Source organism: Protopterus annectens, chromosome 17.part0, assembly GCF_019279795.1.
Source record: "Protopterus annectens isolate FY-2018-M chromosome 17.part0, PAN1.0, whole genome shotgun sequence".
Lineage (NCBI taxonomy): Eukaryota > Metazoa > Chordata > Ceratodontiformes > Protopteridae > Protopterus > Protopterus annectens.
In genome coordinates this window covers 235,666,063-235,681,121 of record NC_056751.1, presented here as the reverse complement: position 1 = coordinate 235,681,121, position 15,059 = coordinate 235,666,063, and the positions used below count along the sequence as shown (strand labels likewise).

Genomic DNA, 15,059 nt, shown 5'->3' with positions numbered 1-15,059 from the left:
GCAAGAGCTTGCATTCTCTACCCACCATCACTTGTGAAATGTTTGCCTTATATTTTTGTTCTCTTGTGTGATTTTCTGGATTTTTAATTCACTAAATAATGACAGGCATTTGAAATTCAGTTTTCATACCCTTCAGAAAATTTATACTAATGCAAGACATACTATTTTATTATCTTTCTAAGTTTATAAGAGTAATATTTAAAAATTGTCCTTATTTTTGGGCCTTTGTCCCACTTCTGTTTGTCTTTGTCCAGATTTCTTGCTCTGAGGCTGAGAGGTATGACAAATGTGTCAGGGCCATCAACGTTGGCCAGAGACATTTCCAATTGTTAACTACTTGTTGCACCCCACTCCCTCACATAGTGACTGGATGTGTCCAAGCAAGGCAAGGAGCAGTTATACAGTGTAAGTGTGCAGAGTATCCCCCCATCCAAGGTAGACACAAGTACTACAGTGGCTTTTCATCTGTCCTCAATTTTGCAGAATGGTCTGGTTTTCTGTCATATTTTTAAACTGTTGATTTATGCTTCTTCTTATTCAGAAAAAAACATGTAGTTGCAGTGCCTGTTGCTCTGTGTTTAAGTAGCAGTGTTTTAATGACCATCAGGAAAGCTTGTCTGAGACTGTAAGATGCAAGTAAGCTTTAATACTGTTAAAGAATTACCAACATTGAAAGCCTTTTTGTTGTTGCCAAGCAGAGGATATTTACATAACTAGATAGTGTATAAGCCTTAGGTATTGAAATGCATATGACAGCATTTGTAGTAAAGGACAGGATTATAGTATTTTCAGAAGCTCATTACAGTTGTTGGAGACTTGCAGTCATTTTTGCAGGCTTTACCCATAAACTAAACTGAATGCCAATCTATCATGTGTGGTCCAGAACCTGTGCAGTAATCTAAGCAATTTATCTTGAGCTTGTTTCTTGTTTGCTGTTCAGTTTTTAACATTGATCATGTTATCCCCATAAAACAAGTAGATAGTTGTCAGGCAGCAGTTTTTTTTTGGATAAGAAACATTTTTACAAGTGGGGGTATCACAGAGCTTGCTACTTTCAGCATGTTACTTGGTACTTTTATAAAGCTGAATATAAGTCATAATTAAAACTGCAGTGCAAGGAGAGCTGGTTTGAGTTGAGTGCTGCTTGTTTTTCTATACTTGATTTTGACTGGCATTCCAGTAATGTATTTAAAATTCATTTATTTTTTCATTCCTCACAACTTTTTTGTTTCCATCTAGATATTAAGTAAGCTGTCATGTAACCAATGCATTGATTTTTTTTTCCTTCTACAATTCATTTTGTCTTGATTGAACTGTATAATGATGGTTTGGCAGTGGCACCCAGGGCAGCGTATTTAATTAAAGTCCCAGTATTAGTGTTTTTAGTATAGCTCCACCCCTTTCTTATTGGCACCACCTGTTCAGCTGTCTCCTGCAGCCCACCCTTTTGATTTTAAGTCACCAGCCACCACTGCATATTGGTACCATGACCCCATTACAGTACTCCCATTCACTTTGCAAAAATGCAGACCCCCTTCCTTTCAACCATTCAGTCAATCAAGAAATGTTGACAAACACAAAAAAATAGTGAGACAGAGTCCCAAAATCTGGGACAGAATTTTTATGTTGCTCTTATGAATTTAGAAATTTGCTAGAATAGTTACTATGCATTAGCATGCATTTTCTGAAGGAGATGAAATCTGAAAGTCAAATTTCACAAAGTGGGCGTGTTTCACAAGGCTGCTAATCTGATGGCTACAAGCAGGTTTCAGGATGCTGTAGCATCAGTGATGTTAGATTATGGGGAGGTAATTTGCTCTGAACTACAGTGCATTAGCAGCAGTTGTGATGTAAGCATTTGATGAACAGCAGCTTTTTACCACTAGTGAGAGTGCTTTAGTAAAATGGAAGCCTTCACAGTACGCTATGAAAAGGTATTGGAGGACAAAAGCAGTCAGAATAAAAGAAAAATTTGGGATTGCAAATATTCTGTCTTGGGATCAGATAATAGGGAAAAGTCCTTCTAAAAACTGAGGGAGTAGTTATATGAGGGCATTTTTTTCCTTTAAGATTTTATATTGACAACAAATAAACTGAAAAGATACCCAGTTTGTCTCTTGTGCTGGTAGCAAATACGTCTTCCAAGTCTCTAAAGTCAGATTCTTAAGTAGCTTTCAGAGTGCTTTGGAAGCAGTTTTACAAAATTCAAGATTTTTATGCCTATGACACGTTCCACTGGAATAGTAATTACATCACAGGCATTCCTCAATAACACAGCTTAGGACAGTGTTTATGTGGCTGCAGCATGGGCTTCTCTGCATACTTTTCCTGGATACTACATGCTAGATGTGATTTTAAGGTGCAGGACTTCATTCTGAGCCACAAAGATTCAAAAAATGCTGTCTTGATGTTACTCAGGAGGATAAACTTGGAAATCTGTCTGGAAGTTTTGAAAAAGGTGGACCAGATCCAGTTAAATATGAAATGTATGTACTTACATAATGAAAGAACTACATGATCCTTTTCCAGCGTCTTCAACATACCCACCCTCCTTTCTTAGCCGCAGGCCAAATGAGTGATGCAGATTGCATGTTCTTTTTTCTTGTCATGCTTTGCCTTTCAGTAGCAGACTGTAGGTCTGGAGAGTTAGTGAAGAATGTAATACCTCATAGATGCATGGAATAAGTTAGGCTGAAGTTTCAAATGCTTAGCTGATCAGACCTGTGAACAATGTGAGCTGATCAGACTTGTGAACAATATTACCTACACTGAGACTGAAGATATATTTAACCTACTGGCTGATAAATTTATCTCTAACTTTACCCCTGAAGATGTACTTGAAACTGGCTCACCTCCAGCTGTCACAGTAGACCACGTCCTAAAAGTGCTATCAAAAGCTAAAAATACTGCATCCATGGATTCAGCAATATCCCTGGATGCATCTTAAATTGCATGAAGCACAGTTTGGCCACACCCCAATATTCAGTCTCAGCTTCCATACAGGTTTTATACCAAGTGAATGGAGAACAGCTACAGTCATTCCACAACATACGGGAGGACCTTCTACAGACCCAGGTAATTATAGACCTGTAAGTCTGATCAGCCTCATTTGGAAAGCCATGAAAGGATGTATCCTGGAATTAATCAATCAGTACAGAGAACCTCCAAACAGCAGACCCCGTCTCATTTTGGATTTCTCAAGGGCAGGTCATGCTTTCTTAGCCTGGTGGATTTTTGGAAAATGTCATCAAAGCAATGGATGAAGGCAAAACAGTACACACTGCGTACCTCAGCCTGTCTAAAGCTTTTGACACAATTCCCCACTCAGGCATAGTAGAAAAGCTAAACAAACCCCTGTGTCACCCACTGGATTGACAACTGGTTCACAGACTGGATGCAGATAATCAAAACGGAGGAAGTAACCTCCATAAAGAAACCAGTCACCAGTGGATTTCCCCAGGGATCTGTGCTGGGAACTCTCCTGTTTGGAATCAGCTTTTCTGAAGTAAAAAAACAATTCCTAAGGGCTCTGGCTGACTAAGTTTGCCGAAAACTGCAAGCTAAGAGCAGTTATTGAATCCCAAATGACTTCCATCCTGCAGGAAAGTTTGCCTCAAATAAATAACTGGTGTCAGAATCATGATTTGAAACTAAATGATAAAAAGGGTCTACTTCATTTTGTTGAAAACTCGTTTCACTGAAACTCAGCTGCCTAAGCACAATTCACTGAAAGCTCACTTCACGGAAAACTCATCTGAATGAAGCTCATTTTGCTAAAAGGTATATGCCCTGTTTCCCACTGTAGTGGGATCCTGGAGTTAGTATATATAGTAAGGGGGTGTGGGGAGCACAGCCCTCCACATAGTTTAAGTATATATTGTCTTCTGGAAAGAGATATTCATTTGACTTGTAAGTATCCATGTCTATAGTTTACAGTGTTTAAAATAGGTGGGGGGCTGTGCCCCCCCCCCGACTATATATATATATATATATATATATATATAGATATATAGATATATAGATATAGATATATAGATGTATATATAGATAGATCTATATATACACACATATATATAGATATAGATATATCTATATATATATAAATATATATATATATATATATATATATCTATATATATATATATATATATATATATATATATATATATATATATATAGATATATATATATAGATATATATATATATATATATATATATATATATATATATATATATATATATATATATATATATATATATATATATATATATAGATATATATATATATATATATATATATATATATATATATATATATATATATATATATCTATATATATATATATATATATATATATATATATATATAGATATATATATATATAGATATATATAGATATAGATAGATATAGATAGATATATAGAGATATATAGAGATATATAGAGATATAGATATAGATATAGATATATATATAGATATATATATATATATAGTTATAGATATATATAGATATATATATAGATATATAGATATAGATATAGATATATATATAGATATAGCTATATATAGATATATATAGATATATATATAGATATATATAGATATAGATATATAGATATATATATTATGTATATATATATATATATATATATATATATATATATATATATATATAGATAGATATATTATGTATATATATGTATATAGATATATTATGTATATATATATATATATATATAGATAGATATATTATGTATATATACTGACTCCAATATCGCATTACAGTGTGGAACAGGGCATATACCTTTCAGCGAGATGAGTTTCAGTCAAATGAGTTTTCAGTGAAGTGAGCTTTCAGTGAATTGTGCTTAGGCAGCTGAGTTTCAGTGAAATGAGTTTTCAATGAAATGAAGTAGACTCATTATAAAAAATATATTCTTGTATCCTTTGGGAAGTCATCTACCCCAGGGAGCTACCACATTGACACTATGCCCTTGAATTGACCCCGTTGTTCGGGATTTGCAACTTATGTGGACAGTGACCTAACTTCTGACCAACATGTGTCTATTGTAAGAAAGTCCTACTGTATTGCACAGCTTATAAACAAAGGGATTGTGTCAAGATCTAGGGATGTCATTGTTTCCCTTTACTCAGCCCTCATTAGGCCAACCATTGAATATAATGCCCCCTATGGCATGTATCTGTCCAGACAAGCGCAACAATTGAACTGCACACCGAGATACCTTATTAAGAGGATGCAAGGCCTAATCAACATGTCCTCCGTGGACTGACTCATAGTCCTGTCACTATACTCTGTATCCTACAGACTGCTAAGAGGTGACCTGTGTCTGGCATTCAAGGCATCCTCTGACTCATTACTGATAGATTTAATGCACATCAGCAAGTCATATGGCATCAGAAATACTATGTCAAGAGATCTAAACTTCTTCTGCAACATGAATAGAATGGTTTGGAGGAACAGGTATATTTCACAGAGGATACCAGTGCTACGAAACAAGATTCCCCAGCCACATAAAATGAAGCTCACCCCTGTCAATTTTCAAGTGCAGCTTAGATCTATGGATGGGAAACAGAAAATGTACTCCTTGCTTGCCCTTGTACTACTAATGGGTCCCCTCAAATTATCTGTAGTATGATCCCAGTTATTCTCATTAAGGGTAATGCATAATTATCGACCATGGGATGGTAAGGCCAATCAATAACTGACTTGGATAGGTTATTTTTAAACACAAAATGGAAACTGGCTAGGCTTAAAATAGCATGCAAAGGCAGCTAGCCTAGTATGTACCTATGAACCTATAAGATGGACAGTGTTCACTCTGATCTGTCATTATGATAAGTACATATCATTTTAACTGCTTAAGACATTATTGTGGTTTTACAGAAACATTACTTGAGTGGTTTACATATTATCTCTCTGGTTCCTTCCAAAGGGTGATATATGGGAGGAGTTCTTCCATTTCATTCTCTCTGGATTGTGGGCTGCCTCAGGATTCTATTCTCGCTCCCTCATTATTTACTGTATACATGTTGACATTAACGGAGGTTATTATGGGTAGGAGTATGTATTATCAAGTGTGTGGTGATATTTGACTTTATACCTCTTTTTCTCAGGATTCTCTGATTTTGTTCTGCTCTAAAAGGCTGCTTATGATTGGTTATTCACTGGTTGTTGCTTGACCACTTTAATGAATGATTTATTGATTTGCATTCGTTAACTAGTGTTGATCACTTATCTCTGTGGACCATTTTCAGATTTAGCACAGGTTGTACAGATAATTGAAAACAGTAATGATACCCTGAACTCAGTGCTGCAAAGACTGAAACCATGCTAATCAATGACACATTTATCCATCACTTCTTCCCTTGCTTTCCCCCTTAACATAATAGGGGCATCAGGTCAGAATATGTGTCTTGTTTTCCTGATCTGAGTGTAGTTCTTGATGGCACACTAACACTAAAGGACAAGTTTTCACCTGTTATCAAGACATCGTACTTCCATCTGAAGAATATATCCTGATTAAGCAATCTTATACCATCTTCAGACGTGGCAAAAGTGGTATATGCTTTGGATGTTCTTCGTCTTCCCTTGCTGCAGTCCTGACTATTGGGTATAGTCCGCGTCCCAGTCGGCCCGAATACCAGAGTATAAGGCTGACGTCGGTCATGGCGCCTTAGACTGGCGTCGATGCGTCAGGGTACTAATCGCATGACGTCATTCCTCAGTCTTTTTGCCGCATGGTCGATGCAGAAGCAATTTTGCGAGTGCAGGTTGGCGTTCTGAGATTTTCGGTTTCAGAGTACAGAGTTGGCTTTTGTTTTTCTTGCCTCAGTATATTGCGGATGTCAGAAAAGTGAATAACTGTATTTCTTGTGGGAAGCAGATACGGGATTATCATACATTGTGTATACCTTGTTTGGGGCCTGAGCACGTTGTTGGTTGCAGCTCTTGTGCTAGATTTAAGCGCACTATTAAGAAGGCTTGGTGCTAGGTTAGTGTTTGGGAAGCGTTGCAATTATACTATGCCGTGGATGCTCCGGCGCCTGCTTCATCTAAGGACAAAACAGTGAAGTCTAGGGGTGAGGAATTTGCCAGGAGTCTCTATGGAGTCTCAGGCAGATACTTTACTGTTACAGGATGTGCCCTCTCAGGAAGTAGGCCAGGCTGAGGGGCCTCTCAGGTAACTGTTCTTCCCTCTCTTCCCAAGGTAGTTAGGGCCTCTCCTTCTGTTTAGAGGCTTCTTTTAGAGGCCAAGTTCAGCTTCTGTGGGGCTTCTCCTAGCATTTGTGCCTAAAACATATGCTTAAAATGGCTGAAGATTTGATTACTCTGATTAGAGGTTCTATGCCCCCACCTGATAAGCGGGGAACAGGAGTTTGATAGTTTTGAACAGTGTTCACAGGCTTCAGAGTCTTCTGTGGAAGACTTGCAAGAGTTTCCTGCTTATTCTGATTCTGATGTGGATGATTCCACTCCTTCAGCTTCTCCTCCTGAGGATTTTCATTTTCAGAGACTCTTCACTCCATGAGGGAGCACTTTAAATGGGAAGGCCAAGATTACTCTGACTCCAGAAAAGGCTTAGGAATTCTTGTTTGCCTCAGCATAGGCCCTTAGCTATTCCTCCTGTGTTGAATGTGGTGGAGGATGTTTTGCAGAGCTTCTCTGAACCCTGATTCCTTGCCTCCTGCTCCTGTTAAGCCTAGGTATTATAGGGTGCCAGCTCATAAGTATTTGTTTAAGAGTCCCAGGCGGACCCAGAAACTGTTTCTCAGGGGCCTAAAGGTGTTAAAGCTTCTGTTGTTAAAATCCTGTACCCTCTGATAAAGAGGCAAGGGCTTTGGATAGGTGGGGTAAGAAAGTATATACTTCTTCCTCTAGCCATGAGGCGTTGAATTGTCAATTTCATATGCTGAAATATCAGAATTATCTCCTTTCACAATTGAAATCTAAGGTGGATGCTTTGAAGGTATTGAGTGTAAAGAATTGCTGGATTTGGTTCATGTGTCTGAACAAGTGGGTAAGCATTCTTTGCAGTGTGGTTTTGATGCTGTTCAGGCCTCCTCGAGGGTGGCTGCTACTAGTTCTGTTCTCTACATGCATGGTTGAAGGATCAGAATTTAGCTGAGCATGTTAAGACCAGGATTTTGGATGCTCCTTTACAGTCTGATGTGTTGTTTGGACCGCCTGTGGAAGCAGTTTTAAAGAAAATGGAGGACAAAGCTAAGTCTATGCAGACTGTTAAAGATTTTTGCAGTGCAGCCTAGTTTAGTAGAAATTGGCCTGCTAAGGGTGGACATATCCTGCTTATGGTTCCCAGTCTAGGGGTAGATCTAGGCGTGGTAGGGCAGGGCTCAAGGTTCTTTAGGCCTAGATCAGACAGTTCACCTGCTCAGACTTCTGCTGAGGCAGGGGTCAGTCCTTTCGTAAGCAGAACCAATGACCTGCCTTTTCAGCTGCCAGTGGACTCGTCTGGCAGCTCCTTTGGGAAGGAAGATTGTCTCTTTCAAAGAGAATTGGGATTTAATCACTCAAGACAGATGGGTGCTGGATATCATTCATCACGGGTACAGATTTTATTTCCACACAATCCCTTTCAAAGGCATGCCAGATGTTCCTCCTCCACAAAGAAAAGAGGCTCTCAAGCAAGTTTCTCAGTTACTCCAGATACAGTCCTGTGTCAGAAAGGTTTATTCTCGCCTGTTCCTAGTACCAAAGAAGGGGAACACGTGGAGACCAATTTTGGATTTATCTATCCTCAACACTTATCTGGACATTCCCAAGTTCAAGATGTTGACGTTACAGCAACTGTTACCTCTGCTGGGCAAGGATCACTGGATGGTAACTTTGGATCTCAAGGAAGCTTACCTTCATGTGCCTATAAGGCTAAGTTGCAGAAAGTATCTGCGGTTTCGAACTGGAGATTTTCATTATCAGTTCTCTGCATTGCCCTTTGGCTTATCTACTGCCCAGAGTATTCACAAAGGTTCTGGCTCCAGTGATAGCTTACTTCAGGCTTCAAGGCATTCAAATTTATCCTTACTTGGGCGACTGCCTGATTCTGGCTCAAGAAAAAGACACCTTCTACAGCATCTGGAATTTGTCATAGCAGTGCTAAGATGCCTAGGGTATTCTGTGAAGCGAAATAAAGTCCAGTCTAGTACCCTCTCAAGACATGTGCTTTCTGGGTGTGAGACTGAATACAGCAGCCCAGATGGCCTTTTAACCCCGGACAAACAAAGAGTCTGTCACTTTACTTCCATCAACTATCTCATCAGTCCGTGCTGACTGCAAGGACAGTCCTTCAAGCATTAGGGTTCATGGCATCTTGTATTCTGGTGCTTAACTGCATATGAGGAAGCTGCAATGGTACCTCAAAATGTATGGACACAGCACTGCCAGGATTTGGACACTGTCATTCAAATAATACCTTGCCTTCAAAGGAATTCTTGTGGTGGGCTCAGGAATGTCACCTAAACAAGGGACTCTCTGTGACCCGGCCAGAGGCGAGTCAGATTTTAGACAGATGCCTCGGACACTGCTTGGGGAGCTCATCTAAATGGAAAGTGGATACAAGACAAGTGGCCTGCCAGACTACAGCATCTACATATCAACATGAAGGAGATGTTAGCAGTCCAGTTTGCATTGATGGCGTTCAAGGAGTTACTTCTTCCAGGGCAGGTGTTGATTCTGACAGACAACACAACTGTCATGTGGTACATCAACAAGCAAGGGGAACACATTCTTATCCTCTATGCAGGCAAGCAATGATTTTATGGGAGACTGCGTTAGGCCTGCAACTGACTCTTCAGGCAGGTTTCTGCCAGGAGCACAGAACTCCCTAGCAGATATGTTAAGCAGACAAATCATGGATCCCCACAGTGGAAACTGGATCTTCATGTATTTCAGAAATTGACAGTGTCATGGGAACTCCAGACATAGATCTGTTAAACTTCTCCACTAAACCACCAGCTGCCAAAGTATTGCACAAGGGTTTCATCACACAGCTTGGAAAGTGGATGCTCTGTCTTTCAGTTGGAAAACCTTCATGTATATGCTTTTCCACCTCTTCCTCTTCTTCAAAGATATTACTAAAGGTCAGACAGGACAGGCCAAGGATGATTTTGATAGCTCCAGATTGGCCGCAACACTGGTACCCACTTCTAAGGAGTCTTGTAAAAGCCTCCATGGCCTTTACCTCTGATTCCTCATCTGTTATCTCAGAAGGACGGTCATCTGCTCAATGTCAAGCTTCAATCTCTCCATCTCACAGCTTGGCATATTCTGTGTTGAAACATGGAAGGTCTCAGCTTCCTCAACAAGTTTAAATGTGATTATGGAAGCTAGAAGGCCTAGTACTAGGAGAGTGTAAAATGGAAGAGATTTTATTTTGGTGTACAGCTTTCAGAGCCTAATTTGAGTGTGGCTCTTCAATATCTTACTGAGTTATTGGACAAAGGTTTGTCTTTCTCTTCTATAAAGATTCATGCTGCAGCAATTTCAGCTCACTATGATTGTGACCCACCTTTGTTTTCATCCTTTGTTCAAGCAGTTTCTTAGAGGGCAAAGAATATAAGACCCCCACGTAGAGCTCCTACTCCTGCTTCGGATCTCAATTTTGTGTTGGAAAACTTACTCTACAACCTTTTGAGCCGGCAGCTACTGCTGAATTGAAATATTTGTCATGGAAGGCGGCTTTTCTGTTGTCTATTACTTGTGCAAGAAGGTGTCTGAGTTGCAGGCCCTTATGGCAGTAGAGTTTTGATTTTCCATAAGGACAGGGTATCATTACGTACTAATCCTTCCTTTATGCCTAAGGTGGTTTCTAGTGTGGCTTTAAACCAAACTATTCATTTGCCTACGTTTTTGCAGATCCTCAAAATAAAGGGAAAAGATTTTGCACACTTTAAGTTCACAGGGCAAACCTGTGTCAAAACAAACTATTTCTAGATGGATTGGCTTTTGCATTGCATTTTGTTATTCCCATCATGGCAAGAGATTCCAGCTGGGATTAGGCCTCATTCCACTAGGGCTACTGCCACTTCAGCATTTCTAGGGGTGGCAACTAAAGATATTCTGGAAGCAGCTACTTGGAGTTCAGTGCATACTTTCTCTAGGCATTATCACCTGCCTATATACTCTAAGTCTAGAGCTGGTTTTGCCACAGCTGTTTTACAAGGCATGTTGTCAGCTCCTGCTACTTTATAATTTGCCAGCCTCCCTTACCTCTGCTTTGGGATTCTACCCAATAGTCAGGACTGCAGCAAGGAAGAAGAACATAGTACAGTTTTGTACCTACCATAAATGTAGATGTTGATTCCTTGCTGCAGTCAATTCTCCTCCTTCCCCTCTGTGTTTCAGGGTGGTTGTGTAGGTGAGTTTACATGCTTATATTTTTTGTATATATATATATATATATTTCTGTATATATTGTACATGTTTTTTGGTGCAGGTTGTTTTTGGGACTTGTCTTTTTGGGTCTTCTGACATCTGGGGCAAGAAAAGACTGAGGAAATGGCGCGGTCATGCGCATTAGTACCCTGGCGTACTGGCGTCAGTCTCCATGACCGGCGTCTCTGGTATTGACTGGGGGCCGGACTATACCCAATAGTCAGGACTGCAGCAAGGGAATCCTCGAACATCTACATTTATGGTAGGTACAAAACTGTACTTTATCTTGCATTTGAATTTCTGTAATGCCCTTTATTTCTGGCTTGAGATGCCAAATTCTGAAGCTAGACTTGTGACTCAAATTTCTCATTTTATTCATGTCACTCTGGTCCTGACTAGACCTGCACTAGCTTACAATTGCTGATGGAAGATGAGTCTCTAGTTATGACTGTTGCTTGGTGTACCCTTCACAGTGTTGGTGTTGCTTATCTTGAGGAAGATATTGAGACCTATTACCTGGCTAAATAGCTCTGCCCATCATATGAGGGGTAGCTGGCTATTGTGCATATTACATTAAAATATCAGGGAGAATTTAATTGAAAATCTTGTCCTTGTCCCATAGACCCAGCCACATCATTTGATTTTGGTGTGTGGTTTGGAGTATTCCTTTAATAAAAAAGTGCCTGAAGTCCCTTCTTTATGTGATACTTCATCAAGACCCTTACAGGATCAGTTTGTCTGTTGTTTGGGGTTTATGTTTTTACCTTTTCTGATTTTAAAATCCTCAGTTTACAAAAGATACAGAATACAAGTAATTTATTCTGCATATTTTGTATTTTTTACTTGGACATGCCCCTTTTATGCCTTGCTGTTGCTGCAGTGTTTTATGTAACAAATTTTGGGATTTAGACATTTAACTGTTTGTGATAAATGAAAGTACTTCTCAGAAATTACAGTTACATAGTCCATATGAAGTGCTGTTACAAAATTTTTTCGTGCAAACATACATCAGTAGTACACCTTTATGGGACTGTCATCTAACTAGCTTCCGTTGCTTCTTCCTCTTTTTTTTAAGTTAATTTTTTGAACATTGCCTGTGGTTTCTTTACTTTATTTTGAATGTTTTAGCTTAACATCTTCTGAATTGTCTTGTTTGTGGCCATCATTGTTTGGTTTTGTGACATTGCCAGCCCAGCTATCTGGAGTTCTGTAAATAATTCTGTGTCATTTGCGAATATTGATATGATTTATACAGAACTGTATGATGTTCTGTAGTCCTATCTCACCTTCATACTTACACATGGGTTCATCTCCAACTCGGCCTTTTTACAAGCTCACAGTCTTCTAGTTGGCTCGTGGCTAGGTAGGTATCCCGTGGTGCACCAGTACAATTCCCAGATTTCGTTTGCTGCATTGACGAGTTCGGATGTGCTTCTTCTTGACCGTGGCTAAGTCTAACACATTTTGCTGATTTTTTTTTTTGGCTAAATTCTGCTGTTTTTCATATTTAGATAACTTTATATAGCTGTTATTAGTGTCGTTTTTGTACTTAAACATTTACTAGAGTTCTTCTTGTGTTAGGTTTTTCTGAGAACAGTTGGCTGTTGGCCTTATTGTTCTCATTGGTATCCTGTGTGCCAGTTAGTTTTTTTCACTGGGGTTGTTATATACATTTATATATCCTATTAGTTCAGATATTGTTGATATTAGTGGTTGCAGGTGCTTTTGCACGTAGTTTAGACTGTGTGTGCATTATTTCAAAATTTAGACAAGCTTTCTGTTTTCTTAGATTTAAATAAATAGCTTTTGCTTGTGGAGCTCTCCGCTTATTTGTATTTGCAGTTAGAAAGGGGTTTTTGACCTTCGTTCTCTTTATTTAAATGGTTAGAGATTGTATTTTTCTCCACTGTGTGTGCGAGACTATTTGTCTTTCTGAACCTTTCCTTTCTAGGTCCGTTTAAGTTAGAGGACCTAGTCTTCGTGGTTGTGTCTTTGCTGGTACTTTAGGTCCTCTAACTTAAACGGGCCTAGCCCTTAGTCCTCCCACTTTCCCTTTTCTTTCTCTGTGTGTCTGATTGGCAATCTTCTGTGACATGTTTAAGGAGGTCAAGGATCATAAGCCATCTGACTTTAAAAAGTGTATGAAATGTTCACAGAAGATGTCTATAATGGATGGCCACAGTAACTGCATATACTGTCTTGGGGCACTTACAGGAAACGTGTCTATTTAGTCACTCATTTAGTGCCAGGGTATTGCAGAAGAGAAAGAATAAACTTATTTTAAAAGGTCTCCTTAAGCCCTCCTTTGAGAAAGATCTGGCTAGCTCTTCCTCATCTTCTAAGTCACATGGATTGAAAAAGGAGAAATCTGAAGCTTCTAAGAGGTCCTACCCGGCACCAGCTGGTGCATCGGAGCCACCTCTCAAAATTTCTAAATCTGACAAACCTGCTGCCTCCTTGGCTCCACTGAGTTCTGAGCCGATCGAGAATACTACTGCTACTATTGTTGTACAGTGTCAGCACCAAGTAGTTCGGAGCCGACCACTGATAGCAGACATCGGAGCCGGTCTACGGATCCCTTACCGGTCTCCCGTACATTAAGGTCACCCATATTACAGAGACCTCGTTCTCCCACTCCTGTTTTCCAGATCAGCCAGGACCTTATCAGAAGAAGATGTGTAGAGAGTAGTGCTGAGACTCCTGAAGTCATCTGCCTTACCTAAAATGTTGGCTCCAACCCAGTCGGTTCTGGGGGCACTTGAGTTCATTACCCCTTCTGTGATTCCTCCTCTGAGCCTCTTGGACTTTCGGAGCCGGAGTGTTCGGTATCGCTGGTGGAACCCTTGGTTCCAGCTCCCCCTGAGGTTTTTTTCGGAGCAGAGTTCTGCTCTGACACATTTGGTGCCATCCACGGTGTCTAGGAGCTGAAGCTCCGCGGTCGGCCTGGACAGGGATGCCTGGAACTGAACCTCTTTGGTTCCGAGCCTTCCTCTTGGCGTGTCAGCTAGGATGAGCTCAGACCCTACATCTATCTCAGAGCCAATGGCATCCTCGGTCTCCTCGGAGCCGGGGAAGTCTTCAGAGCCAGAGAGGTCGGCATTCGAGATGATGAGTGTCCTGTCCCGATCATCAGCTCCTATCAGGGGTACCGACACTCTTCCCCCTAGGGTACCTACTTCTGTGTCAGCACCTACTCCCTCTGTGGACAGCAGAGACCCACAGCCTCAGGAGCCCCCAGCTGGTGGCCCCCATTCTTCTGAGACCTCCCTGGAATATCCTTCCAAGGAGCCCCCACGGAAGAGGACATGCAAGAGGAAGCATGTAGACTCCCAGGATTAGTCTCTTACCTCGGACACCGACCTCGAGGAGTCAGAAGGGTCCCCCAAGTCTGCCTCTAATGATGTCTCATTTGTAGACATTTTGGAGATCCTTAAGCAGAGGTGCGGCTGGCCCACTGTCACCCCTTCTGATGAGGAGCGGTGTACCTGAAGGCTTTCGAGTCTCAACCTTCAGCCTCTTGGGTGTCTCCATCCTTTGAAAATTGTTAGAGCTCGCTAGTCGAAAGGTGTGGGATACTCCTGATGCCGTGGAGCCATTCCCCAGGAGACCAAATAAATTTCTATCAGCTCCCCAAGGAGAAGGAATTT

At 40.3% G+C, this 15,059-nt stretch overlaps 1 protein-coding gene across 1 annotated transcript in view; it reads left to right on the top strand.

Annotated features, from left to right (window-relative positions):
- HSD17B4 (hydroxysteroid 17-beta dehydrogenase 4) overlaps window positions 1-15,059 on the top strand; it is a 1,616,359-nt gene that overhangs the window by 281,858 nt on the left and 1,319,442 nt on the right. The window lies entirely within an intron of this gene.